Source organism: Stylophora pistillata, chromosome 5 (genome assembly GCF_964205215.1).
Source record: "Stylophora pistillata chromosome 5, jaStyPist1.2, whole genome shotgun sequence".
Lineage (NCBI taxonomy): Eukaryota > Metazoa > Cnidaria > Anthozoa > Scleractinia > Pocilloporidae > Stylophora > Stylophora pistillata.
Window position 1 is genome coordinate 29,655,718 of NC_142523.1, and position 26,186 is coordinate 29,681,903.

At 40.2% G+C, this 26,186-nt stretch overlaps 2 protein-coding genes and 2 pseudogenes across 2 annotated transcripts in view; 3 read left to right on the forward strand and 1 right to left on the reverse strand.

The window, feature by feature from the left end:
• Positions 1 to 1,818, reverse strand: part of LOC148731344 (neural cell adhesion molecule 2-like) — a 28,166-nt gene extending 26,348 nt beyond the window's left edge. The window contains exon 1 of the mRNA XM_088761055.1: positions 1,680 to 1,818. The gene's annotated coding sequence lies outside the window, so the exon portion shown is untranslated. The remainder of the gene's footprint in view (positions 1 to 1,679) is intronic.
• LOC148731343 (sorting nexin-5-like) overlaps positions 1 to 26,186 on the forward strand; it is a 301,059-nt gene that overhangs the window by 50,376 nt on the left and 224,497 nt on the right. The gene's annotated exons all lie outside the window — the stretch shown is intronic.
• On the forward strand, positions 4,004 to 5,182 carry LOC148731346 (uncharacterized; annotated as a pseudogene).
• Positions 16,034 to 24,754, forward strand: LOC148731347 (uncharacterized; annotated as a pseudogene).

The window sequence follows — 26,186 nt, forward strand, 5'->3', positions numbered from 1 at the left end:
AAGTAAGTTATTATTTCTTGTCGCCAACATTGATTTGTGGAATGTCAAAGGAAGTATTGACCGGCGTCGTGTAATTAGTTGACTAAAATAGGAGTTAAGTTCAGCACATGTGAAATTCCACGTTTGAACTGGGCCTAAGCGATAAAACTGACTAAATTGACTGTATTTAACGACCATAAAGAACTTAAGTCTTTTTATACTAGATGAGGGTTTTCATTCAGCAAATAAAGAATCGTCATAATTCCGTCCAGTTGATAAACAGTAGCCTGTGTACAGGCCCCTACTTTCCAGAGTTAAGAAAACTCTGGAAGGAATCGGGAAGGGAAGGGGAGGGGTTGCTGTTTAGAAGCTAATAAACAAGAACATGAAAGTGAAATTGATTAGTTACCTACTGTGACCTTCAGAAATAATCTCTAGACATTGCATGCATCATTTTTTATGGCATCTTTAAAGCCACAAACGTCAGACTTCCGATTTCCGCGCTGATCCGTTGAGTTTATAAGCAGAGCTACTTAACAAGGGTTGAGTCAAAATATAGAGCAAATCTAAATTCTGTTCGAGAATGTGTTGTTCACAGTCCTTTTCAGAGCAGCAACAAGGATAAGACTCCACATCTAAGCCTCTTTAGAGAATGTAAATATCTCTTGTCTGAAACAACTACTAAAATCGGTTCTGAATTTCGTTTAGGCGTCAAAATTCCAACCAGATAAGACAAGAAACTTAAAATTGCTCATCTGCAACCAGCCTTCAACTTGTAAACAGGAACACGAAAGTGAAACCAGTGTGTTACCTATTGTGATCTTAAGCCTTAAAATAACAATCCCATGACACGCGTCTTTTAACTGCAAATGTGCTGATCCGTTACGTGTAAAGAGAAATCTTTAATCGAATTGGGGGAGATTGGAGGTGGTAAGTCAAAAAATGAAAAAGTGGTAGAGCAAAGCACATCAGTTCCTCCCTGGTCCCTTAGGCAATATTTCAAGAAATTTTCGAAGCGGTTCTATTAATGCAAAGCAGATAAAGGGCAACATTAGGGGAATACTAGAAGTTGAATGATTTACCGCCTGCTCTCGTGTTTGGTATGATGTTTCAAGTAATAGGAGTCAGTAAGTTCTTGAACAGAGGTCAACCATATTTGAATGTCCTCTTCTAGAATGTTCTGATTAAAGTCCCTTTACAGAACGGCATTGTAACAATTCATGAAGTAAACAATTAAAAAAGTATTAAACTAAGCCTTTCACCGAGAGGAAAATTTTTGAACGAACAATTTAGTATTCAGTTCACCGGTAATCTTCAGCAACAACATTCAGCATTTCACTTATAGTAAAATATAGAGCCAGCTGAAAGTATATAGGGTTACAAAATTAGGGGGAAACGTGTCTGGAAAACGATGAAGCAGAGACTATCTTAATCGACTGCGGAGTTGTCTGTGTCAATTTCTTTCTACGGTTTTACCTTAGACAACATACATTCGAAAATCTTCCCATCTTCAAAACATACCTAACGTGCTTATTGGCAAGAAACTTAACGATCTTCGTTCGTGATCAATCTCGAGAGCAAAAACATGTAGCTCTTGTTGTTGTCCGAAGACAGGTAGATGTTTAGTTTAAATTTCATAATTGGCAAGTCCTGGCCCTTTACGGAAACAACTAAATTACACTCTGACATAATGTACTTACCAGTGAGACTTATTTCAGTGCCTTGAGGAACACAGTAAGGCTATTAAATGCTATGGTTGATCTGACCATCTTTTCACTGCCGTTTTGGATCGTGATGGGCTGGCACGAAGAATAAAGACTCCATACCGTTTCCTTGCTATCGAAACGTTCAAATTTACATCGGAGGAAAAAACAAAGCGAAATAAGCGATGAGGTTTTTCATTCACCAAATAAAGAATCGTTGTACATCCGTCCGGTTAAGAGACTATACTTCGCGAAACGGAATGAAGGACAAATTCCCAAATTGTTTTCTACAAAATGAAATCGACTTAGCTGTTGGTAAATGTTTAAAATGGAGCAGGCCTAAAGTCGTTCATAGAGCCGTTAAGTATAACACTTCGTGCACACGAGAATGGATTTGTGACAAAACCCTTAATGGTTCGTACACAAAGCTATAGTCTTGTTGTTCACGTACAGAGACTTAGTTGCTTCTCAGTCTAGATTACAAATGATCTAGTCTTACTTCTTTGGGGATTTCAGGGGCTATTGAAGCTTGCATCGATGTATTTCTCCAGAAAAAAAGCAAGACTCCTCTCGAAGGTGAGCAGGGCACCAAACCGAAAGCCACTAAAGATTATTCGTGACTTTCACGTGACGTCACAGGCATATCCAATTACAGTGTCCGCCATTACTGTGCCCCTCAGCAGCTAGGAAATGTACGTAAAGTAATGCCATTTCTGTAGTGTTTGTTAATTTTCTCGTTGAAAAGCGCTTTTATAGTCCTGTAAATGTCAGTACCAGAATTTTCGAAATATGCTACATCACTGGAGGGTAATATAAAGAATCGTTACATCCAGAAAATTGAAAAAATCGGCATCGATCCAGCTGCTATTTTAAATGAAGACTGATCGTGTTTACCGCCAGTAGAGCAGTCGGACTTGTTCAGTTTCTTGGTTTTGGAAACAAGTCAATATACTGACGACCAGTTCAAGAACTACAGAAGTCTCGAAACATACATCCAAGTGGCCTCTGGGTCTGTGGCGTCCGTGAAGGGAAGAATTAGAGAGCTTAAGCACGAACGCCTACCGGAAGTCATTAGAGGAACTATGTACATACTGCGCATGTCTTGACGTTCGCGTGGTCACGTCGCAGACGCCAGAACGCCACTTTTCAGGTTGAAGGTAGGACGCCACAAAAATATGCTGTTATTTTGTTTATAAGAGATAAATTATTGACTCAAAACCATAAAAAGCTCTTCTGCTTTTCATTAAGTGATTAAAAAACGTTTTCGTAGCGCGTAAAGTGGTTTTTGCTTAATCGATAGATTAAACGGGATTCGACAATGGCAGACAATCTTCTCGCCAAGTCTGGGTGAGTTAAGTCATTTGATTTCATGTCCATTTGAATCATCACATGCAGAACTAAGTTTTTTTAAACTGGGTTTACGCTTATCACAAATTACTTTGAGCGATGTGTGACCGACGCAGGTTCTGATGTTGTTATTTGAACAACGAGACAGACTTATAGCCACAATAAAATTTATTTATACAGGAAAGTACAAAAGAAATAATACTGATAAAAAGAAAGGGTGATTGCAAGCTAAAAGAAATAATAAATGACAAATAACAAATCAATAATTTAAAATAATGAAATAAAACAATTAGAAAAAATACAATCGATTGTCATACAATGGCAAGGCACTAACAAGACAACTTTAAAGCATTGCATGATAGAACAGTAATCATTGTGTGACACTTAAAAAAACTTAATCCTCTTAACCAAACATAGAACTATTGAATGGTGGGCTGTTCTTAGAATTATACATGAAATGACTGAAAACAGGTCAGTACTGATAAAACAGAAGCTCAAAACAACATAACATTAGATAAGACTAATTTCAATCACAATTTCATATTTTCCTTCGACTTAAAACTAGGAAGACTGGCAAAATCTCATTCAGTGACAGGACAACATCTATCATTACTGATGGACTAAACAATGAAGACTGTAGTGAAATATCTGATTTCACCAATGAACTTTAAGTCGAGTATACAGATAAATGCAATGTTCTGAAAGCTGAATGCAATCTTGACACATTTTGAACATGAATCAACTAATATAAGGATTCAAGCAAAGACGAAACAATTGGATTGAGATAAGTACACATGAACCATAGTATTCTTGAACTCAAACTGTAAGACATACAATAATAGGTCAAATGTGACATACCAAATCCTCAGTAAGGGCCAAGTCGCACTAGAGGACAAAACTGTTTATTTATGTCAAAAATCTGTCATCACAATGAAAAACCAAGTGCGACCGGTTTGTTCACCAAAGGACAAAATTTGGTCGCGGGCGGACAAACTTCAAAGATGCCGTCGACTACCTCTGGAGCAGGCCAGATTGAGACAAATTTTGGAAAACAATAGCGAGGGTGTTTTAATTCGGAAATGATTTGACAGGTGATATGTAGCAGAGTCTCTATGCTATAGACCTCGCGGCAAAATTGGTCACGTTCTAATTTCGCAACAACATGAATCCAGGCACGGGCAACCAATACTTTCCGTATGAAATGGGGCAACAATATCCTCAATATCCACCAGGATGGATATATCCGTTGCCTAGCACTTGCAATTTTAATGATCGAGAAACTGCAAGCCCATCTCCTTCAACCGCAAGTTCTGGCTCGTTGTCAGAATCCTTTCCGTTCGTCGAAGACGGCTCAATGCCGGAATCATCCCAAACTTCTTCGCGCCGTACATCTTCCGAGAACAAGAAGGCCCAGGAACGATGGACTAAAGATGAGGAGAAACTGTTAGTCCAACTATGGGCTGAAAAACACGATCATTTGGAAAGCAGAGAGTGCAGGAAAACGTGGGCCTGGATCGCTGAGAAGATTTCGAAAGCTTTACAGTCCAACAAGACGGCCGACAAATGTATTCGGAAAATGAAGTACATCATAGAAAGATACAAGAATGCAAAAGATTGGAACAAAAACCAAACAGGAGGAAACCTTAGGAAATCCGTCTACTACGATGAGGTCGATAAGATCCTTGGATGCCGCGACCTAGTAACCTTCAATAATGTAGCCGAAGCGGGGATCAGCGGCGAAAGTACCCCCCAAGTTGTAGCTGAATCAAGTGATACTACTGGCGAGAACAGTACTTCATCTAGCCCCAATGTGCTACAAACTCCAACTGAAAAGAGAAGGGAAACGAGCTTCGAAACGCAAAGCTCCTGATAATGACAGCGACGAAGAGCTCAAGATGGTTCTAAAGGATATGAGGCAGCAGGGGGAGAAAGTTACAGCATTTATGGATTCTTTGCAACAATCACAGACGCAGCAGCTAGCCATGATGAACCAATTTATGGGCTCCATTGTGAAAATCCTTGGCCAACAGAATGAGAAACACAACTGAACTTTAATTCAAGACTGTTTTGGATTATTGGGAGACAATCATTATCCACCATTATCAAAAGACATGGTATTGTTTATGTTGCGAATCGATCAAACGAAATTATGGAAACAAATGAATGTACTGCTTGAGCTGATTTCTTGTTGTAAATGCAAAAATTATCTTTATCACACACTTCTCTTTAAAAAGGGATTTGAAGAATCATAGACTGTTTTTTAGCAACTCTCTTATATCTTCCCCGTCCTGCATTAAGTCATTGTTCTGTTCGTTTCCGCGGTCATCATCGTCATCGTAAAAATCATCCTCCCATTCGTCCCCAGTTTTAATGCAAAAGTTATGCAGCAATGCACAAGCAATGGCAATCTTCACTGAAAAAGTTATTCTGCTATCCAACCGCTTTTGTAGATTCGCCAACGACTTTTGAGGCAGCCAAAAGCGCACTCGATGGTTACTCGTGCAGACGACAGTTCCTTGTTCAATGTAACCTCGCCAGGGTCACGTGTCGCTTCAGGATAAGGCTTCATAAGCCAGGGGGAAATAGGGTATGCGCTGTCTCCTACCAGGTAAGGCTGAATATTTGTGATGCCGATTCCTTCAACGGGTTCCTTGAGTATATCTCCCTTGCTTGCTCTTAGATAAAGCGAGCTGTTTCGATATACCCTAGCGTCGTGGATACTACCCGGATAACCCGCTGCAAAGTCAAGAAATAATCCCTTACCGTCAGCAACGGCCTGAATAATGAAATCATGTTGCTGATTTCGACTAAAATAATCAACAGCACTGTCTCTAGGAGCAACTATTTTGATATGAGTGCCATCTATGGCCCCAACACTGTTTGGAAGTCGTGATTTGTCCGTAAATGTCTCTATAAACCTCATTGCCTCGGCCACTGTTGTTGGGAATTCGATGTACTCATTCCTTAAGTCATAAAGAGCCTCAACCACGTCTTGACAAGCCTCTATTGCTGTATTTCTGCCGAAGTTTAGCGCAGGTCCTATTGTTTCGTATGAATTTCCGTGTGCAAGGCGAAGCAAACCACAAGCAAGGACCTTTTCAGGAGTGAGGCAATTTCGCAGAACTGTATTCTGTCTCGTCAGCCGGTTACGAATTACGTTGAGCAACAAATCAAAGTTTTCTCAACGTTTAGTATTCCCCTAATGTTGCCCTTTATCTGCTTTGTATTAATAGAACCGCTTCGAGAATTTCTTGAAATATTGCCTAAGGGACCGGGGAAGAACTGATGTGCTTTGCTCTACCACTTTTTCATTTTTTGACTTACCTCCTCCAACTTCCCCCATTCCGATGAAATAGTTCTATTTACACGTAACGGATCAGCGCATTTGCTGTTAAAAGACGCGTGTCATGAGATTATTATTTCAAGGCTAAGGTCACAATAGGTAACACACTGGTTTCACTTTCGTGTTCCTGTTTACAAGTGGAAGGCTGGTTGCGGACGAGCAATTTTAAGTTTCTTGTCTTGTCTGGTTGGAATTTTGACGCCTAAACGAAATTCAGAACCGATGTTAGTAATTTTTTCAGACAAGAGATATTTACATTCTCTAAAGAGGCTTAAATGTGGAGTCTTATCCTTGTTGCTGCTCTGAAAAGGACTTTGATCAACACATTCTCGAACAGAATTTAGATTTGCTCTACATTTTGACTCAACCCCTTAAGTAGCTCTGCTTATATAAACTCAACGGATCGGCGCAGAAATCGCAGGTCTGACGTTTGTGGTTTTAACGATGCCATGAACAATGATGCAACGTCTAGAGATTATTTCTGAAGGTCACAGTATGTAACTAATCAGTTTCACTTTCATGTTCTTGTTTATTAGCTTCTAAACAGCTGCCCTTCCCCTCCAAAATCCCGATTCCTTCCAGAGTTTTCTTAACTCTGGAAAGTAGGGGCCTGTACACAGGCTACTGTTTATCAACTGGACGGAATTATGACGATTTTTTATTTGCTGAATGAAAACCCTCATCTTGTATAAAAAGACCTTAGTTCTCTATGGTCGTTAAATACAGTCAATTTTGTCAGTTTTATCGCTTAGGCCCAGTTCAAACGTCGAATTTAAATAAATAAATATAAATAAATAAATAAATAAATAAATGATTTAACAATGGACATCCACTGGGTGGCTACTCTTGTCCACTGTTCCAGATCGAATTGGAATTTGGAATGTTGGTTTTTGCGGAGGGAGGAAAACCGGAGGACCCGGAGAAAAACCCTCGGAGCAAGGACGAGAACCAACAACAAACTCGACCCACATGAGACGCCAGGTCCGGGAATCCAACCCGGGCCACAGTGGTGGGAGGCGAGTGCTCTCACCACTGCGCCATCCCTGTTCCCCACATTTCACATGTGCCGAACTTAACTCCTATTTTAGTGGACTAAAAAAGTTAAATACGGCATTTGATTCAAACGTCGTTCAAAGGCAAGATACGCCAACTCAGTATAAGTGAGCTCTTGGATGATGGCTGCACACGCTGTAGCCTCTGCTCCTCCTGAATTTTATATATTTTTATTACAAATCCCGTAACTAGTTAACTAGGTAACTAGTTCCCTTAGTTTTAGTATTTATACTACTGTAAATAGCTCCAAGTCTTTTTTCTTTTTTAGTGTCCCCAAATTAGTAAGGGATTTTTCCCTTGCTAGACGGCTCTTGACACTTTTAATGATAAAGTTTTACTACTACTACTACTACGTCGAGTTTAACTCAGTCGAATTCAACTCTGTTCGCTGTCGATATTCCCAGGCGCACTACTTATTTGCAAGACGAAGACGTTTATTGAGTGTTTGCTTAATTGCTTCACTGATGCTCTTGTTTTGCTGTTTGTTTTTGCTTCTTTATCTTGGCTTTTCGTCATGATACTTTCACATGATTCACGTTCCATCATTTCACTGAAACACGACCCACAATAGGCCACAGAGTTTCCTACTTTCCAACCAGGAGTGCCCTCTTCGTTTTCAAAAACCGAACGCCTCATACAAAAGTAATTACCGCACGTCAAACAACTGCATTTTGTCTTTTTAAAGCAAGAACTACAAATTCCTTTGTCTCCAAACATTTTTTTGTGCTGTTTTGGCTTTTTCGCGCATGGCATTCATAGAATTCCTGGCGATTTGTGGGTAATAGATGAATTATAATAATTTCCTTTAATTCATGCATGAAGTTCGGCACATGTGAGCACAGGGAGCCCAGACAAGCGACGAGTCTGGTTGTTTATTCGAAATATAGAGGAATGTATGGGAGAATATTGAAGAGTCTTGTTATCGTAAATTTATATGATGAAATTTCTAAGTTAAAGCTCAAAATAAATGGAAACCTACCTCACTTGCTGTGTATTGTCGTTTCTGTGGCTCTAAATGGCCAATTTGAGCGATTTGGCGGGTTTTGCGTCGACTGTTACTATACGTTATAAGAAGGAGACAAGGGAGGAAAGCTCATACGTTATAAGAAGGAGACAGGGGGGAGGAGGTGACAATGCTTATTCAAAATGTTTGTTTTGGAACAGGTCCCTCCCCCCCTCCTGCCTCAGAACTTTCAATGCAATACTTTTTCATTTTAAATTACCGGCACTCTTACTATATGAGAGGTGCTTAAAGTGCTACTGAAACGAAATTTTCGTATCTGAGATTTTCGCTCTAGCCTGTAGTTTTGAATATGCTGATCATCATGAGATAGTTTGCTTTGGCCAAAAAGAAGCGAAAGGTATTTTTTTTAACGATTCAAATCAAAAATTTTACACAAAACCATATCCGGGCTCTGGTACCGAGCGAAATGGATTGATGACGTCACTGGTTGTGTTCACTCCGATAGCGTGGTTTATTTCACTCACTGTTTGTTTGTATTCGTGGGCGAAGGAGATGGCAGATATTGAAGTTTTGTCAAGTGAATCTTCTTCTGAACGAAGCGAAGTTGTCTCCAGTGGCGAAGAGGAAGATGGTGGCGTAAAATGGGGTTGACAGGCCTATACGACTCCACGGCGTGCGTTTAGAGTAGCCTATTCAAAGTTTAGCCCTCACGAGTATGTCTTTGAGCGACCGCCCTCTTTTGTAAGATACGAGTGGCGGATTTTTGTATAGTTCGCTCAATAGTGGTTGTGTTTCTATTAAATGCCAGTTTTTCATGAAAATTTGCTTTATGTGTGGCACTGAGTACGCACATCAGGGATTGCGTCTTGTTCGAATCGTTCGCCTTTGCAGATGTGCAGCTACTTTTTTGACTGTCTCGATCGTTAGGTTGTCTTGATTGCTTTCAGCTTGCACCACGCGCGCTGATTCGATCGTACTACAGTTCTTAGTGTTCAGTGTTCAAGCCGTTTTGGCTCGTTTTCTTTTCTTTATTTCGGTATTAAAACGACCGATTTCACGTTCATAGAAGCACATGATCGCCTTTACTGTTTTCTTGCTCCGCGTTGTTAAGGATTTGCTTTATCTCGTTTTTGAAATCCTCGTCTACTCTTATTTTGGCCCTCGCCCTATATTGTAGGGATTCTGGGCATGTTCTGCTAGGCATTTGGTACAAAGGGATTTGTTCGTTATCCTCAGACTTGCCGAGTAGATCATCTTCAGTGGCGGTGTCGTGTGAGGCTTCCATGTTTACTTCACTCTCTGAATGGCATTGCCTTGGCCCGGGGCGTTTAGTAGCCCATCTGCCATTATAATGTCTTTCGACATTTTTTGTAGATGGTTAGGCAAGACCGCGGTTTCGATCCTAATCTTGTGGATCTCGTCAGTTGCCGATTAACTAAATAGACTGGTAGAGATTCGTTCTCGGTATCAGTCGGGAATTTTGCTCCCTATCCAGGCGAACCTCTCGCAGATAGCCAAGATGCCGATGTGGCCGCCGATGAAGAAGAAGAGGATGGCATTTTGCCTGGAATTATCTTTTTCGGCTTCCCAACATGCAAGCCACACTCCATGCTTTTACCCTTCTTTCACAGAAGTACACAACCAGTGACGTCACAGGGCTGTTTTGGCCGCGCCAAGATGGCCGCCAATTTTAATCTGAGCCGGTCAACTTCGAATGGTTAAAAATGTACTTTCCGCTATGCGTTGGCCCAAAAAAAGTACACAGCGTTTGCAAATAACGTTCAAACTCTATTATATTGCATAAATCTCGGATATGAAAATTACGTTTCAGTAGCACTTTAAATGAATAAAGTTTCTGTCTTATTAAAAATGGGGAAAAGATTGGATATGTGGATGATACATGGAAAATTCCCAAAATTATTAGTATAAAGTTGAGTAAAAAAACATTTTAAGTCACTTTCCTCCTTTCAAAATATTTGAATCAAAGGATCTTTTGTGATACCAAGAATTGTGCGAGATTTTTTAGAAAAATTAAAGATGTTTAAGAAACTCAGATATATTTCAAGATATTTACAATTTTTGTAGCCATCAGTCTCAAATTCCGCTCTTATGTTAAGCGAAAGAAGCATACAAAATAATACTGATTAACGTTTTAAAGCACATTTAAGCGTAATATTTTCTCTTGGATGATAATAGACCAAACATCATAACAAATCAAGCGAATTTAATTAATGGTTTTCAGGAAAACAATTGATGTATAGCCTACAGGGTGCAGCTATTCAGAGACGTGAATAATGTGTTTGGTGTTGAAGCCAGATTAATTAGCTTTCTCTTTCGTGTTTGTCGAGTGCTTTTTTGATCACGGAGAGCAGCCTCTTTTCTTTATAGTAAAAGAAGTACTACTGCCTCGCTCTGATGTGTCTGAAAGTTTGACAACGGTAAGATTACTTTATTTCAGTTGCACCAAGGAATAACCAAAACTACAACTCCTTTCAAGCGAGTATAAAATTAGTTCAAACTAGGCCAGGTAACTTTCCATCCATAGAGGGATGCGACATTCGCTTTAAAATATTTCACGACTGTTTGGAGGGGAAGAAAGATTGGCCTGCTCGGGAAACAACGTGAAGTTTCACCACGCTTTTTTGTCCCATCCTTGAAATATTGTTTTATGAAAATGTTAGTGATGCTATTTCAGGGATACGGCTCACGATTTTATGACAACATTTGGTGACTGTATCAACTTATCGAATGAACTCGAATGGCTATTTGGAAAATAATTTAGATACAAGCTTGAATAGACTAGTAAAACTATAGTTTCCTTGCCACTAATAATCAAAGTCCTGTTCCCGTTCTGATTTCAAATTTTGCAACTACTTACGATCCGCCTCAACTGTAATCCTTAACTGATCACAAGCGTATTGGTTTCAAGTCTCATCAAGTTAACGAAGAAAACTGCAGCAAAAAATATTTCAATCATACGTGACTCGCTCGGGCTTTTAGTGCAGGTTCCCTCGCGACACTGTTCATATTTTTCATTCGCACTGATATCAAGCCAGTCTAATCAGCGGTTATCGTGTCAGTTTTGCGCTTTGTTATTATCCAAGTATGCAGACTACGAAAAGAACGTTCATATCGTCCTTGCGTCGATTTTCTTTCTTACTTATTCTCTTTCTGATTGCCTTCCGCACGCATTTTTTGTTTCAGTGTTTCTTTTGTGTATGTTGGACAAACCACTGGCATCGATTTCATGTGAATCACATTTGGAGGTAACTATCACTTAATGATAATTATTATAACAAATTTATCATTTTACTTATATAGCGCATTATGGTGCAGTGTACAATATTCTTTAGGAATGGTATAGAAGCAAATAATACATAGGGAATTGCAATTTAATGTGAACAGGGAGGGAGTGGGGATTGGGTAAGCTCAATCTTACCCCCCCCCCCCGTCTCTCTTCTTTTACGCTAAGTAAGGTTATCGTACCCAAATTAAAGAAGAATTTTCCAGACTTTTGTAGAGCGAAAGAACTTCGAAAAATAATTAAGGTTAACGTGTCGAGGCACATCCTAGTGTTGTTTTGCTGCGGACAGATAATGGACAAAGAGTCAAACCAAAGCAAATTTAATAGTTGTCAGTAAAACAATTGATATTAAACTTGCAGAGTGCAGCTATTTAGGGAGGTAGATAATGTGTTTTGCCTGAAGGCCAAAGAAGTTGTCGCTTTCGAGTTCGTAGAGTGTTTTGTTGACTACAGAAGGCAGCCTATATTCCATATCGCAGATGATAAAGCACCACCAAAACGTTTCCAAAACTTGGCAGCAGCAAGTATCTCAATTTCATTTGCATGCAAGTTATGAGTAGCAGATATAACTCTTTCCAAACGAAAACTACTTTTTAGAATTGCTATATTGGAAGAGAAGGAGCTTCATGAGACCGTCACAAGATTAAATTTAACCGTGATTTCTTTCATCTTCCTTAACACAAACTCCCCTAAGTCAATGAAAATGTTATTGATGTTATTTTGATATGCTTTGTAATTTTCTAATCTAATGGTCTGAGTTTATCAACCCAACGAAAGATCTCCTATGTTTGGTTGTGCACCGAATACCGATCTCCAATACTTCAAAGCAGGTTGCTTGTCATTTCAAATTGATTTCTTAGCTCAAGCTAGAGAGGGTCTTTACCAGCTCTATTTTTGGTTTAAGTCATCCTTTCATTCAAGTTGACTATTTTTCAACGATCAAAGTTTGTTCGGGTGAGTGCAAAGAAACGTAACCAAGAAAATATAAACTATCTTCTCTTAACTGACGTAACCCCAAAACCTGTCTTTCTTACTTCAGCAAAACAAAAGCTGTTCAAATGGCCCATTGATATGGCGTCATAATTACTCGATCATCGCTTTATAAGTATTAAGCGGCCTTCCAATTAAATCTCTCGAAGTCTCTTGTCCCTGTCTTGCTTAGAGACATGATTAATGTGCACTGCGACGAAGCCAGGTTAGCTTTCGCATGCGAGTTCCTCAAGTGTTTTGTTGACTACAGAAAGCAGCCTATATTCTTTATCGCTGATAAAGTATTATTACCTCACGGTAAGTTTCTAGAGCTTTGACAACGTGAAGCAAACTTTAATTCACTTACCTGAAAGTTATGCGTAGAAGATACAACTCGTTTCAAACGAAAAAGAAACAAGCGAACATTGTAGAATACTTATCTTGATACGAAGTACGCTGCAGGAGAAGGAGCGTAATACAGAAAACTAGTTTAGCAAAAAGATAAAATTGCACTGTGACTTCTATCGTCGCTTTAAGTTAGAAAAGAGATGTTTGTGACCGTACGTTCTTCTGATACTCTAACTGATATGATCCATTTTCAAATATGCTGACCGTATCAAGTGAACGAAAGACGGAACTGTTTTGTTAATTTGACAGCAATTATGAAAAACGGAAGGGTAAAAAAGCAGCGGATTACAGCTGCCTTAACTTCATTAAAGCTCCAGAAATTTTGCTGGGAGAATCATCCATTTTTTTAAGGACTAGAGGTGGAAGAGATAAGAGGACCTCAGGAGATAAAATTTTGTTTAGTGCCACAGCATACCAGCACTGTAGTGCCACAGCATACCAGCATTGTAGTGCCATACTATACCAGCACTGTAGTGCCACAGTATACCAGCACTGTAGTGCCACAGTATACCAGCACTGAAGTGCCACAGTATACCAGCACTGTAGTGCCACAGTATACCAGCACTACGTTGCCACAGTATGTAAGCACTGCGGTACCACGGTATAACAGCACTGCAGTGCCACAGTATACCAGCACTGTAGTGTTAGTTCCAGAACTCAGTGAGATAAGCCAGCTGCGAAAAAACTGCCAAAGCCTTTTAAGCTTTTGAGATCTAATGTCCGTGAGATGAAGAAGAAACGAAATAATTAGCGAACAGAACAAGTGCTTTTCGTGAAGTGTCTTCTTAAATTTGTTCCAAATGTCAATATTGCATAGAAGAACGCTTATTATGTCAAATGTCTTTCTTGGCTCAGACTGGGAAGAATTCTGTTTCTCTACCAATTTTTAACACAGACCCCGTTTAGTCATTTTCACTTATCTTTCATAACAGATGACTTGCCGGAAAAGTAAGCCTTCACTGATAACAGTTACATAAGCTGTGAACAGAAAGTAAATATATTTGCAAATTCTTGCAAAAGAAACCTCAGGCAACAGAAACCCAGAGCAAATCTGTGGCAGCACTAGATGCAGAAGGCTTCCTTCCGCTGTTAGGAGCCGTCTAGATTGTCGAACAGCATGAGAATTTCTAATATTCATTAACTAATCAGATCAAAGTCGTTCAAATCTCTGTGTTACTTTGCGGTAAGAAGTGATGGACCAGAAATCATATCCAACCATTCTTAATACTTCTCAAACAAAAGAAAAATAGATTACATGTTGCCATGTATCTGTTCAACAATAGATGAGAAAAGTGTCACGTGAGGCACAGCAGAGTGTGTCACTGATGTGCTTACTATTTTGACGTCTTCTGGGATCTATTACTAAACAGAACCACGGCATCATGGCTGATCTATTATTCAATTTATTATTACTTATATAGCGCAAAATACATGTGGATATGATCTAATGCGCTAGAATTCTGATTGTTTTATATGATAAATGTGTCTGTCCTCCAATCGATCATAGGTAAGAACCAATCACAATGCCAGCGTTATTTAGCTTATGATACATAAAACACCGGATATGCCGCTGTGCGCAGCTTTAAATGCATGTGATTCTTAACTATTCAAACTTTGATTGCAGACAGTTTAAGTACTCCAAAGGTTTCTCAAACTTCCAGAACGGTATGTATTATCTAAGTTACTGATTCAAGTGAGTTCCAGACAACTTTTATCTCTGAATTTGCTTTTGTTATCGATCTATAGCTTCAGAGTGATAATTTCCATTCGCGGAGAAACCTCCGTTCACGAGTCCACGTAAATTAAAGTTAACCGTCACGTGTGGTGTGTATCATTTTATACAGTACGCTGGGAATTTATTTCGGCTCAGGTTGGCAAAGTTCTCAAGTATTTATCTAAGAGTAATGGCTGGTTTTCACTTTACGCTATCATACTTGAATGAAGTGAGAAGCGATTCTTTATTGATCACTAGAAAGCAAGCTGAGAGAATGGAATTCAATGTTAAGAGACCTTATTAAGTAAGATTATCATAACTAATTACCTCGGACGCAAAAAAGATAAATTGAGAAGACGGAAAAAAATTCGTATAGCTTAAAAATTATTGACTTTGACCATCAGTTCTCAGATGAATTTTGTTCCCTGGCCAAATGATTCAAAAAGCAGGTGACTTCTATCGAGCCATGATTCGTATTTAAGCTCAAATGTGCCTCGCAAAAATAACTATGCTGGGAACAAATGAGAAATGAAATAAACAAAAACATTAAATAACAGGAGAGCGAGAAGACTTAGACCGTATTCCTGATGCTTTAGACTTTCTCTTTCTTATAGGAAAATTCATTACCTCACGAGGGATTCGTGCGATATCAGTTTTTGCAGGAAAGTTAAGGCGGAATTGACGAGTTAGGTGATCGATTTTCCTTAAGTCGCATATTTGAGCAAAAATTAGTAAAATCAGAGTTAACTTCGTTTGCTTCTTCGGATGAGAAAAAAAAAAATAAAGGCTGATAGTTTCTAAAGAAACTGTTTGGGGCTGCGTCGGTGGGGGTAACGAAATAATTTGAATATATCAACAAAGTTGAAATGGTAAATTGGCGAGCGTTAGCCCTTCGCTCCGAAAAGGGCTAACGCTCGAAACGTCAGCTTTTATAATCGTAACGGTGGCCAATTTACCATTTCAACTTTGTTGATATATTCAAATTAAATTTAGAAAAAAAATGATGTGAAGTCGTTAAAAAGTAACCTTGACTCTTCGCTGCTCAGTTTTCCTTCATATCCCTAGTCCTGGCGTCAATTTAGCCTCACCCTGTGAATAAAGGAAATAAACTTCCTTGTTCCTGACCCACCCCTTTCCTACAAAAACATGTCTAAGCACGTATCGCTAGATCTTGACACATATACTATTTGCAAAGACAAGCCTGATGCCTATTAACAAAACTTTGGTTTTGCGCAGGTTCAAACAAGAAATGGCCGCTGCATTTGAATACACGGAAGAGCAGCTAAACTACTTCAGGATTCGTTACGTTGTCACTGATATTATAACAGAGGGTCTGCGAACAATCTTTAAACAAGAATGGGACAGTCGCCACAAGACAACACTAGGAGAATGGAAAGATCAACCTAAAAGTGGACTGGACTTTTGGAATGGGGAGTCCCCAAAGAACAGAAGGAAAAACGCACGGCTGTTATCAACCATGAAAAATGGCGATAGAGCTGAGTGGGATTGTACCATGCTGTTTTACGCTATTCTTTTTTCAGATTGTATCCACGGTCTCAATTCAGTGGTTCGATCAAACATAGATAAACTGAGAAATGTTCGGAATGAAATCGCACATGACGGAGCAGGCCAACTCTCTGACGGAGATTTCAATATTGTTATATCGCGGGTGAAAACTGCATTCGTCGCCCTCGGTCTTCCCACATTAAAAATCAATGAAGTCCAAAATCAAACAACCTTCCCCACAGAGGAGTTAAGTGAGGTTTTAAGGGAGGTTAACGACCTCAGACAGGAACTTAAAGAAAAAGAAGAACAGAGGCTTGCTTTGCAAGAACAGTTACACGCAGATGTCTCTCCATTTTGCATTCTCCCTCCTAAACCAACACACGACATCGCTGCTCGAGATTCTGAAGTTGATGAAATTATGCGAAACCTGCAAACATGAAAACGCACCGATGATGGGATGAGCATACTGTATTTGTCAGGAAATCCAGGAAGTGGCAAATCTCAGCTGGCCCGTTTAGCAGCCAAGCGATTCTACGACGAAGTCAAAGAAACACCTTCCGCAGCTTCATTTGTCATGACACTGAATGCTCAAAGCCCAGAAACAATTTTGAATTCGTATGTCCTTTTTGCTCAACATTGCAAATGTCCCGGATATGAAATAACAAACACTTACGGCTCGAAGGATTTGAACATAGACGAGAAGATTTCATATCTCAAGTCCCTAATAAGTGCAAAAATTAAGCATTACACTTCATGGCTGGTGGTAGTTAATAATGGGAACTCTCTTTCAAGCGGTCATTTGCCTGATGCAGGAAACGAGATGTGGGCAAGGGGCCAGATGCTAATAACAACGAAGGGCACTGCGTCTATGCCGTTAACAAGCTCTTCCGTACAAAACTTTTCCGTCAGCGCAGGAATGCAACCTAACGACGCATGCTCTTTGCTGAGCATTCTTTCTGATATCCCAATTAATGACATAGAGAAAGAAGTTGCTAAGGTATTAGACTACCAGCCACTTGCCCTAGCGGCTGCAGCCACGTATGTGCGACAAGTTCGTCAGAGTAAGGTATCCTCTAAGTTTGGCTAGAGCGACTACCTGAAGAAATTGGAAGAGGGGAAACGAAGTGCTACGGAAATCAGACTTGCTGAGAGCAATCCAAGCTATCCAAACTCCATGACCAAAGTAATAACACTCGCTGTCGAAAAGGCGATGGCGGACGATATAATTTTCCATCACATCTTCAATTTTCTCTCTGTGTGTGCATTACAGCCGATTCTTCAAGAAGCTGTTATCGAGTACATCAGAGCAGTAGATGAAGATTTTGAAGATGAAGATATGATGAGAATGAGAATGAATCAATGTTCATTATTGCTGATTGAAGAAAAAGAAGAAGAGGAAGAAGAAGAGGAAGAAGAAGAAAAAGTGAGGGGTGTCTATATTCGAGCTCATGGTATTGTTCACGATGTTATTAAATCTGCGACGAAAGATTGGACAAAGGATGAAGTTTACGAAGTGGTATATGGGGCTGTAATGTCATTCTCAAAATTCGAAAAATTAGCTTCTATTGATGTGGGAACAAAATTAGCTCCCCATTTAAAGATGTTAAGCTTAAAACTTGAACATGTGGTAATTAGAAGAAAAAAGCGAGAATTCTCCGAAAGAGCACTTACGTCTTTGAGTTCTTACGCTGGTGGCCTTTGCACCCTCGGTAACATGTGCCATGACCACAGTGAGTTTGGCGCATCGATAGTCTTTTATAAATTGCAGTTAAAAATGATTGAATCAAGTCACGAAGGAGAGGACCTGAAAAAAGCAGCATGTTAAAGCAACTTGGGTATTGTACATCAGGAGCTGGGCAAAACAGACCAAGCAGAAGAGTACTATAACCATGCACTGGAGATTGAGCTGAAGAAGCTGGAACCTGATCATGTTAATGTTGCAGCCTCTTACAACAATCTGGGTAGTTTACACCGAGCGCTGGGCGAAACAGATCAAGCAAAAGACTACTGTAATCAATCAATGGAGATTCATCTGAAGACGCTTCGACCTGATCATTTTCATGTTGCAGCCTCTTAAAACAATCTGGGTAGTTTAAACAGTGACCTGGGCGAAACAGATCAAGCAAAAGACTACTATAAGCGTGCACTGGAGATTCTTCTAAAGAAGCTAGGACCTGACCATGTAGATGTTGCAGCCTCCTACAACAAACTGGGTAAATTACACAGTGACCTGGACGAGACAGATCAAGCAAAAGACTACTTTAATCAATCACTGGAGATTCGTCTGAAGAAGCTTGGACCTGATCATGTTGATGTTGCAGCCTCTTACATCAATCTGGGTATTTTACACAGTGACCTGGGCGAAACAGATCAAGCAAAAGACTACTATAAGCGTGCACTGGAGATTCTTCCGAAGAAGCTAGGACCTGATCATGTTAAAGTTGCAGCCTCTTACAACAATCTGGGTAGTTCACACAGTGACCTGGGCGAAACAGATCAAGCAAAAGACTACTGTAAGCGTGCACTGGAGATTTTTCTGAAAAAGCTAGGACCTGATCATGTTAAAGTTGCAGCCTCTTATAACAATCTGGGTATTTTACACAGTGACCTGGGAGAAACAGATCAAGCAAAAGACTACTATAAGCGTGCAATGGAGATAAAGTAGATAGGAGATAGGAGATAAACCAACCAATGGTGTAGCCATGGGCACCAAAATGGGACCTAGCTATGCGAATCCTTTTGTAGGTTTTGTCGAACATCAATTTTTCAGCCAATACAACGGGTCCAAACCTGAACTCTACGGTCGCTACATCGACGAGTATATCGGCGCTACCTCCTCTACCAGAGAGGAGCTCACTCAATTCATAACTGCAGTCAATTCTTTTTACCCGGGTCTGAAATATACTTGGGAAATTTCTGACAATTCTTTATCCTTTTTAGACGTCAAAGTTTCAATTGAAGGCAACGGTTTATGCACTAGTGTGTATTACAAACCTACAGACTCGCATAATTACTTGTTATATTCGTCTTCTCATCCATCTCACGTTAAGAATTCCATTCCTTTTTCTCAGTTTCTAAGACTTCGTCGTTTATGTAGTAATGACTCTGATTTTCACCACAAATCAGAGTCAATGTGCCAGTTCTTCGATAAACGTGGTTACCCTGCTTCCGTTGTTCAAGCGGGTTACCACCGCGCTCAACTTATTGATCGACATTCAGCACTACAAACGTCGCATAAGGAAGATTCCGACCGCATTCCATTCACTCTCACGTTTCACCCTCACAACCACTCAGTTAAATCCATCATTCTTAAAAACTTCAAATTACTTCAAAACGATCCAGAGACATTGTGATGAAATTTTGTGGGCCGAGGCCAGGAACGTGTTCGATAATTGAGTCAGTTTGCTAGACATAACGTCTCGTAGTCACGTTCGACGCACTAAAAACTACTATAAAACGAATACAAGAATTGTAAAAACGTGTAAAATGGTATATAAAAAGTCACTTGTAAAAATGTAGCGGAATTCCAAATCGATTTCGATCAATTACGATCCTCATCAGTAGTACTCCGCCATGTTTAAAATACTCATAAATAATTGTTCATATAAGTGACTCTGAAATGTCCACACTTCTTCCAGGCTTCATGTAAGCGGTCATGATGTATCAATCACAGCTCGTGGGATTTGAAAAAAGTTCCATTCGTTCTTGGAGTTCATAAGCGAGTCTTCGTTCACATTATTTATCCTCACTCCTTCAGTTATTTGTCTCAGCATCGCGTCATTGTGATAAACCCCCGTCACATCCATTCGGAACTGCTTTACCTCTCTATTGTGTTTCTCTTTACAGTGTTTCCACAATGCAGATCGTTCTTCCTTATTGTTAAGTGATTTCGTATGCTCTTTCCCTCTGGTATACGCGCTCCTGGCTGTTTCCCCTACGTATACGCTGTTACACTGGATACACTTAATCTCATACGTCACACTTTCTCTATCACACGGTCCTTTTCCACCTGTGCTACACACTGGGCAGTCTTCTCGTCCACACTGTCGCGGTTTAAATGGGTCGGACTTTTGGAGTAGTCGTTTAATGGCGATTCCGGCTTTCTCCACCACTTTAATATTGAAACCTTGCTGCTTTATTTCTGTCTGGTATTCCTTCCGTAACCGTGAGTTGGGCGTAGCTGGTACAAATATTACTGATTCATTCCCGCCGCGTTTGTACCAGTTGGATTTCCTTTCGCTCTTTTCCTTTTCTCGTTCCACCTTTCTCCACTCCTTGGGTCGATGTAACGGTCTTTCTCCTTTTCGCTCAGCTCTTTGTCTCGCTCTAAAAGCTTTGAGGGCCGAATCTACAACCTCATATCTGAATTTCTTGCTGTACCCCGAGTATTGCATTCTCAGGAGGTTGTAGATTCGGCCCTCAAAGCTTTTAGAGCGAGACAAAGAGCTGAGCGAAAAGGAGAAAGACCGTTACATCGACCCAAGGAGTGGAGAAAGGTGGAACGAGAAAAGGAAAAGAGCGAAAGGAAATCCAACTGGTACAAACGCGGCGGGAATGAATCAGTAATATTTGTACCAGCTACGCCCAACTCACGGTTACGGAAGGAATACCAGACAGAAATAAAGCAGCAAGGTTTCAATATTAAAGTGGTGGAGAAAGCCGGAATCGCCATTAAACGACTACTCCAAAAGTCCGACCCATTTAAACCGCGACAGTGTGGACGAGAAGACTGCCCAGTGTGTAGCACAGGTGGAAAAGGACCGTGTGATAGAGAAAGTGTGACGTATGAGATTAAGTGTATCCAGTGTAACAGCGTATACGTAGGGGAAACAGCCAGGAGCGCGTATACCAGAGGGAAAGAGCATACGAAATCACTTAACAATAAGGAAGAACGATCTGCATTGTGGAAACACTGTAAAGAGAAACACAATAGAGAGGTAAAGCAGTTCCGAATGGATGTGACGGGGGTTTATCACAATGACGCGATGCTGAGACAAATAACTGAAGGAGTGAGGATAAATAATGTGAACGAAGACTCGCTTATGAACTCCAAGAACGAATGGAACTTTTTTCAAATCCCACGAGCTGTGATTGATACATCATGACCGCTTACATGAAGCCTGGAAGAAGTGTGGACATTTCAGAGTCACTTATATGAACAATTATTTATGAGTATTTTAAACATGGCGGAGTACTACTGATGAGGATCGTAATTGATCGAAATCGATTTGGAATTCCGCTACATTTTTACAAGTGACTTTTTATATACCATTTTACACGTTTTTACAATTCTTGTATTCGTTTTATAGTAGTTTTTAGTGCGTCGAACGTGACTACGAGACGTTATGTCTAGCAAACTGACTCGATCCAGAGACAAGCACTATCTTTTTGCAGCCTCCGCTCATTTCATTCAAACGCGGCAAAAACTTTGGCAATTTTTTGGTCAGAAGTTCTTTTCAGACTAATGAGCAACCAGGCACTTTTACATGCGCTCGTGCGCGATGCAAAACGTGTCCTTTCATTCTCAACACTGAGAAAATATCGGGACCTAAACGATCCATTAAGATCACCGATCACTTCACGTGCACCTCCGCTAATGTAATCTATTGCATAACTTGCACTTATTGCAAAAAGATATACATCGGCGAAACGGGCAGAAGACTAGATGACCGATTCCGAGAACACCTTCGAGACGTGGAAAGGAATAACAAGGACACATCTAAACCAGTCGCTAGACATTTTAATTTACCTAATCATTCTAAGCAACATATGGCAATCTGCGGTCTTTCCTTGCACTTAGGTGGCACGGAAAGCCGTAAAAATCTTGAACAAAAGCTCATCTTTCAAACCGGCAGTCTATATCCCACAGGGATCAATGAACGCTTTTCATTCCACTAATTTATTCATGTTTTTCTCGTTGCCATGCACCCACCAATAACGTAGCTCCATTTTCTGCCTTTAAAAGCACACACAACCCACAATTCCTCTATTCGCTCCGACGAAGGGCTAACGCTCGAAACGTCAGCTTTTGTAATCATTACGGTGGCCAATTTACCATTTAACCTTTGTTGATATATCCAAATTATTTCGTTACTCCCACCGACGCAGCCCCAAACAGTTTCTTTCGAAACTATCAGCCTTTATTCATTTACTATAACCGTGCACTGGAGATTCTTCTGAAGAAGCTAGGACCTTATCATGTTGATGTTGCAACCTCTTAAAACAATCTGGGTACTTTACACAGTGACCTGGGCGAAACAGATTAAGCAAAAGACTACTATAATCAATCACTGGAGATTCATCTGAAGAAGCTTGGACCTGATCATGTTGATGTTGCAGCCTCTTACAACAATCTGGGTAACTTACACAGTGACCTGGGCGAAAGAGATCAAGCAAAAGACTACTATAAGCGTGCACTGGAGATTCTTCTGAAGAAGCTAGGACCTGATCATGTTAAAGTTGCAGCCTCTTACAACAATCTCGGTAGTTTACACAGTAACCTGGGCGAAACAGATCAAGCAAAAGACTACTATAAGCGTGCACTGTAGATTCGTCTGAAGAAGCTTGGACCTGATCATGTTAAAGTTGCTGCCTCTTACAACAATCTGGGTAGTTTACACAGTAACCTGGGCGAAACACATCAAGCAAAAGACTACTATAAGCGTGCACTGGAGATTCTTCTGAAGAGGCTAGGTCCTGATCATGTTAATGTTGCAACCTCTTACAACAATCTGGGTATTTTACACAAAGCGCTGGGCGAAACAGATCAAGCAAAAGACTACTATAATCAATCACTGAAGATTCGTCTGAAGAAGCTTGGACCTGATCATGTTGATGTTGCAGCCTCTTACAACAATCTGGGTACTTTACACAGTGACCTGGGCGAAACAGATCCAGCAAAGGACTACTATAAGCGTGCACTGGAGATTCGTCTGAAGAAGCTTGGACCTGATTATGCTAAAGTTGCCGCCTCTTACAACAATCTGGGTACTTTACACAGTGACCTGGGCGAAACAGATCAAGCAAAAGACTACTATAAGCGTGCACTGGAGATTCTTTTGAAGAAGCTAGGACCTGATCATGTTGATGTTGCAACCTCTTACAACAATCTGGGTACTTTACACAGTGACCTGGGCGAAACAGATCAAGCAAAAGACTACTATGATCAATCAATGGAGATTCGTCTGAAGAAGCTTGGACCTGATCATGTTGATGTTGCAGCCTCTTACAACAATCTGGGTAATTTACACAGTAACCTGGGCGAAACACATCAAGCAAAAGACTACTATAAGCGTGCAATGGAGATTCTTCTGAAGAAGCTAGGACCTGATCATGTTGATGTTGCAACCTCTTACAACAATCTGGGTATTTTACACAAAGCGCTGGGCGAAACAGATCAAGCAAAAGACTACTATAATCAATCACTGAAGATTCGTCTGAAGAAGCTTGGACCTGATCATGTTGATGTTGCAGCCTCTTACAACAATCTGGTTAGTTTACACAGTGACCTGGGCGAAAGAGATGAAGCAAAAGACTACTATAAGCGTGCATTGGAGATTCGTCTGAAGAAGCTTGGACCTGATCATGTTAAAGTTGTAGCCTCTTACAACAATCTGGGTAGTTTACACAGTGACCTGGGCGAAACAGATCAAGCAAAAGACTACTATAAGCGTGCACTGGAGATTCTTCTGAAGAAGCTAGGACCTGATCATGTTGATGTTGCAACCTCTTACAACAATCTGGGTACTTTACACAGTGACCTGGGCGAAACAGATCAAGCAAAAGACTACTATAATCAATCACTGGAGATTCGTCTGAAGAAGCTTGGACCTGATCATGTTGATGTTGCAGCCTCTTACAACAATCTGGGTAATTTACACAGTAACCTGGGCGAAACAGATCAACCAAAAGACTACTATAAGCGTTCACTGGAGATTCGTCTGAAGAAGCTAGGACCTGATCATGTTGATGTTGCAACCTCTTACAAGAATCTGGGTAATTTGCACAGTGACCTGAGCGAACTCCAAGAGGCCAAGCATTGTCTTGATCGTGCACTGATAATTTTTATTTCGAGATACGGTCAAGATCACGTTAGGGTACGAGAGGTCAGGAGGAACTTCTCTCGGCTACAACAGAAAAGGAGGTGCGTCGTGAATTAAGGTTTAAGCTGCTTTGAAAAGAAGAAAAGATGGACTTGTAGATAGTCTAGAAACTGGGCTAATTTATAAACGGCGAAGGCCTTTAATTCTTTTTAGACGTTGCTGTCCCTTTGCTGGAGAAGTTTTGCCAGAATCTAGACCGTTTTGATATTTTCGTTATATTTGATATCATTTGAGCTTCTTGTATCCTGATCTGCAAACTCTGTGATCGGAGACAGGTTAAAGACGTTTCCTTGCTTGAAGTCCCACGTTCCAGGACAAAATCGTTTATGAGTCGCCATATAGTGCTGCTTCTTCTGAATTATGACTTTTTATTGATTGGTTTGTGTACATATCACTCTCTTCTTATCAGCAACGTAAATTTATAAAGTAAAAGATAGCCTGGTGGTTTCATTATGTTTTATATTTGATGGAACTTAAGCTAAAAACAGGCTCCTCCTCTAAGAAGGAGTATAATTGACACGGTTTCCAAATGAATAGCTCAGGACTTAATAGCACTGTAGATCTCAGTCTGAGAAGTTTCAAAGTATTGTAATAGATTAAGAGAATCCTTGTGATATTACCTTAGAATTTGAAATTTCGTTGAAGTGGAGACATAAACGCTTTATCTATTAGTTTCTCATACATTCTTAGATGAATGTCACTTGTTAACTACAGAGTGTACGAGGAGCTTCGTTTAATCGGGATGATTAGGTCTAGTAATGGATGATTTTGACTCAGTGCATCTCAGTTCACCGATCTTTAGAATAATGACGGACTATATATACATTAGCCTTTTGTGAGAGCTTACACAATTTTATATATTTGTTTGCGGTCAAATGTGAGATCGTAAGAGATGATGTTTTTTTCAAATACACGGACATGTTTTTGCATCAAATAGATACTTGTGTGGTTATTATCTTTCAATTTTACTTTTGGAGCGTGCAGTGGCCCCTCCCCACCCAGATTATTCAAGCATGATTTGTTTTAGCGTCACTCCTTTGGCAAGCTCGTTATCTTGTTTTTTATTATACTGGGTGAAACTCGAAGAGAGTGCCAAACTTTAGCAGCGGCTTCAGTTGTGTATCCCAGGCGCTTGTTTCATTTTTCTTCCCCCTCCCCCGGGCCAAAAATCTTTATGTACATCTTTGGTTTAGATCCGTTGGTGAGGTTGCCGTGTACGTCGTTCCCTCCGGTTTGATGACTCTGTTTAAGACGTAGACAAGTCTCATGGACTTTTGTTCGATCATGAAACAGTCAATTTATGTGTTTTTTGAAGCTTTCGATTGCAATGTTCTTCTTGACCTTTTTCATTTTCAATTGTGAACATTTGTGAAAAAGGGAAAACCTCACAGCTTTGAAAATGGCTTTCATCGCGCAAATTAAAATGGACAGAGAAAAGAAGCACAACACCCACAAAGAATAAAGCATGTTTTATCATGAATTTGCAACTCTACATCACACTTATAGGTCGTGGCAGTACAGACCCTGCAGCGTTCGGTTCATCCAAATCCAATGAGGGCCAATATGCCCCAGGACACTTTGAGCAAGTGAGGTTAATAATAAATGATTTATTAGAGAGCAGTCTGACTAAAATTTGCCGATTTTCGAGAACAAAAATACACGGTGTTCAGGCGCATTGCAATTTGAAAAAAAATTGATCCTTTATTTAAGGAAAACTGACGGTAAAAGTTTAAAACAAACATGGAGGAAAAGCCAGTAGAAAAAACCTCGTGGTGACTTACTGAACGGCGCATG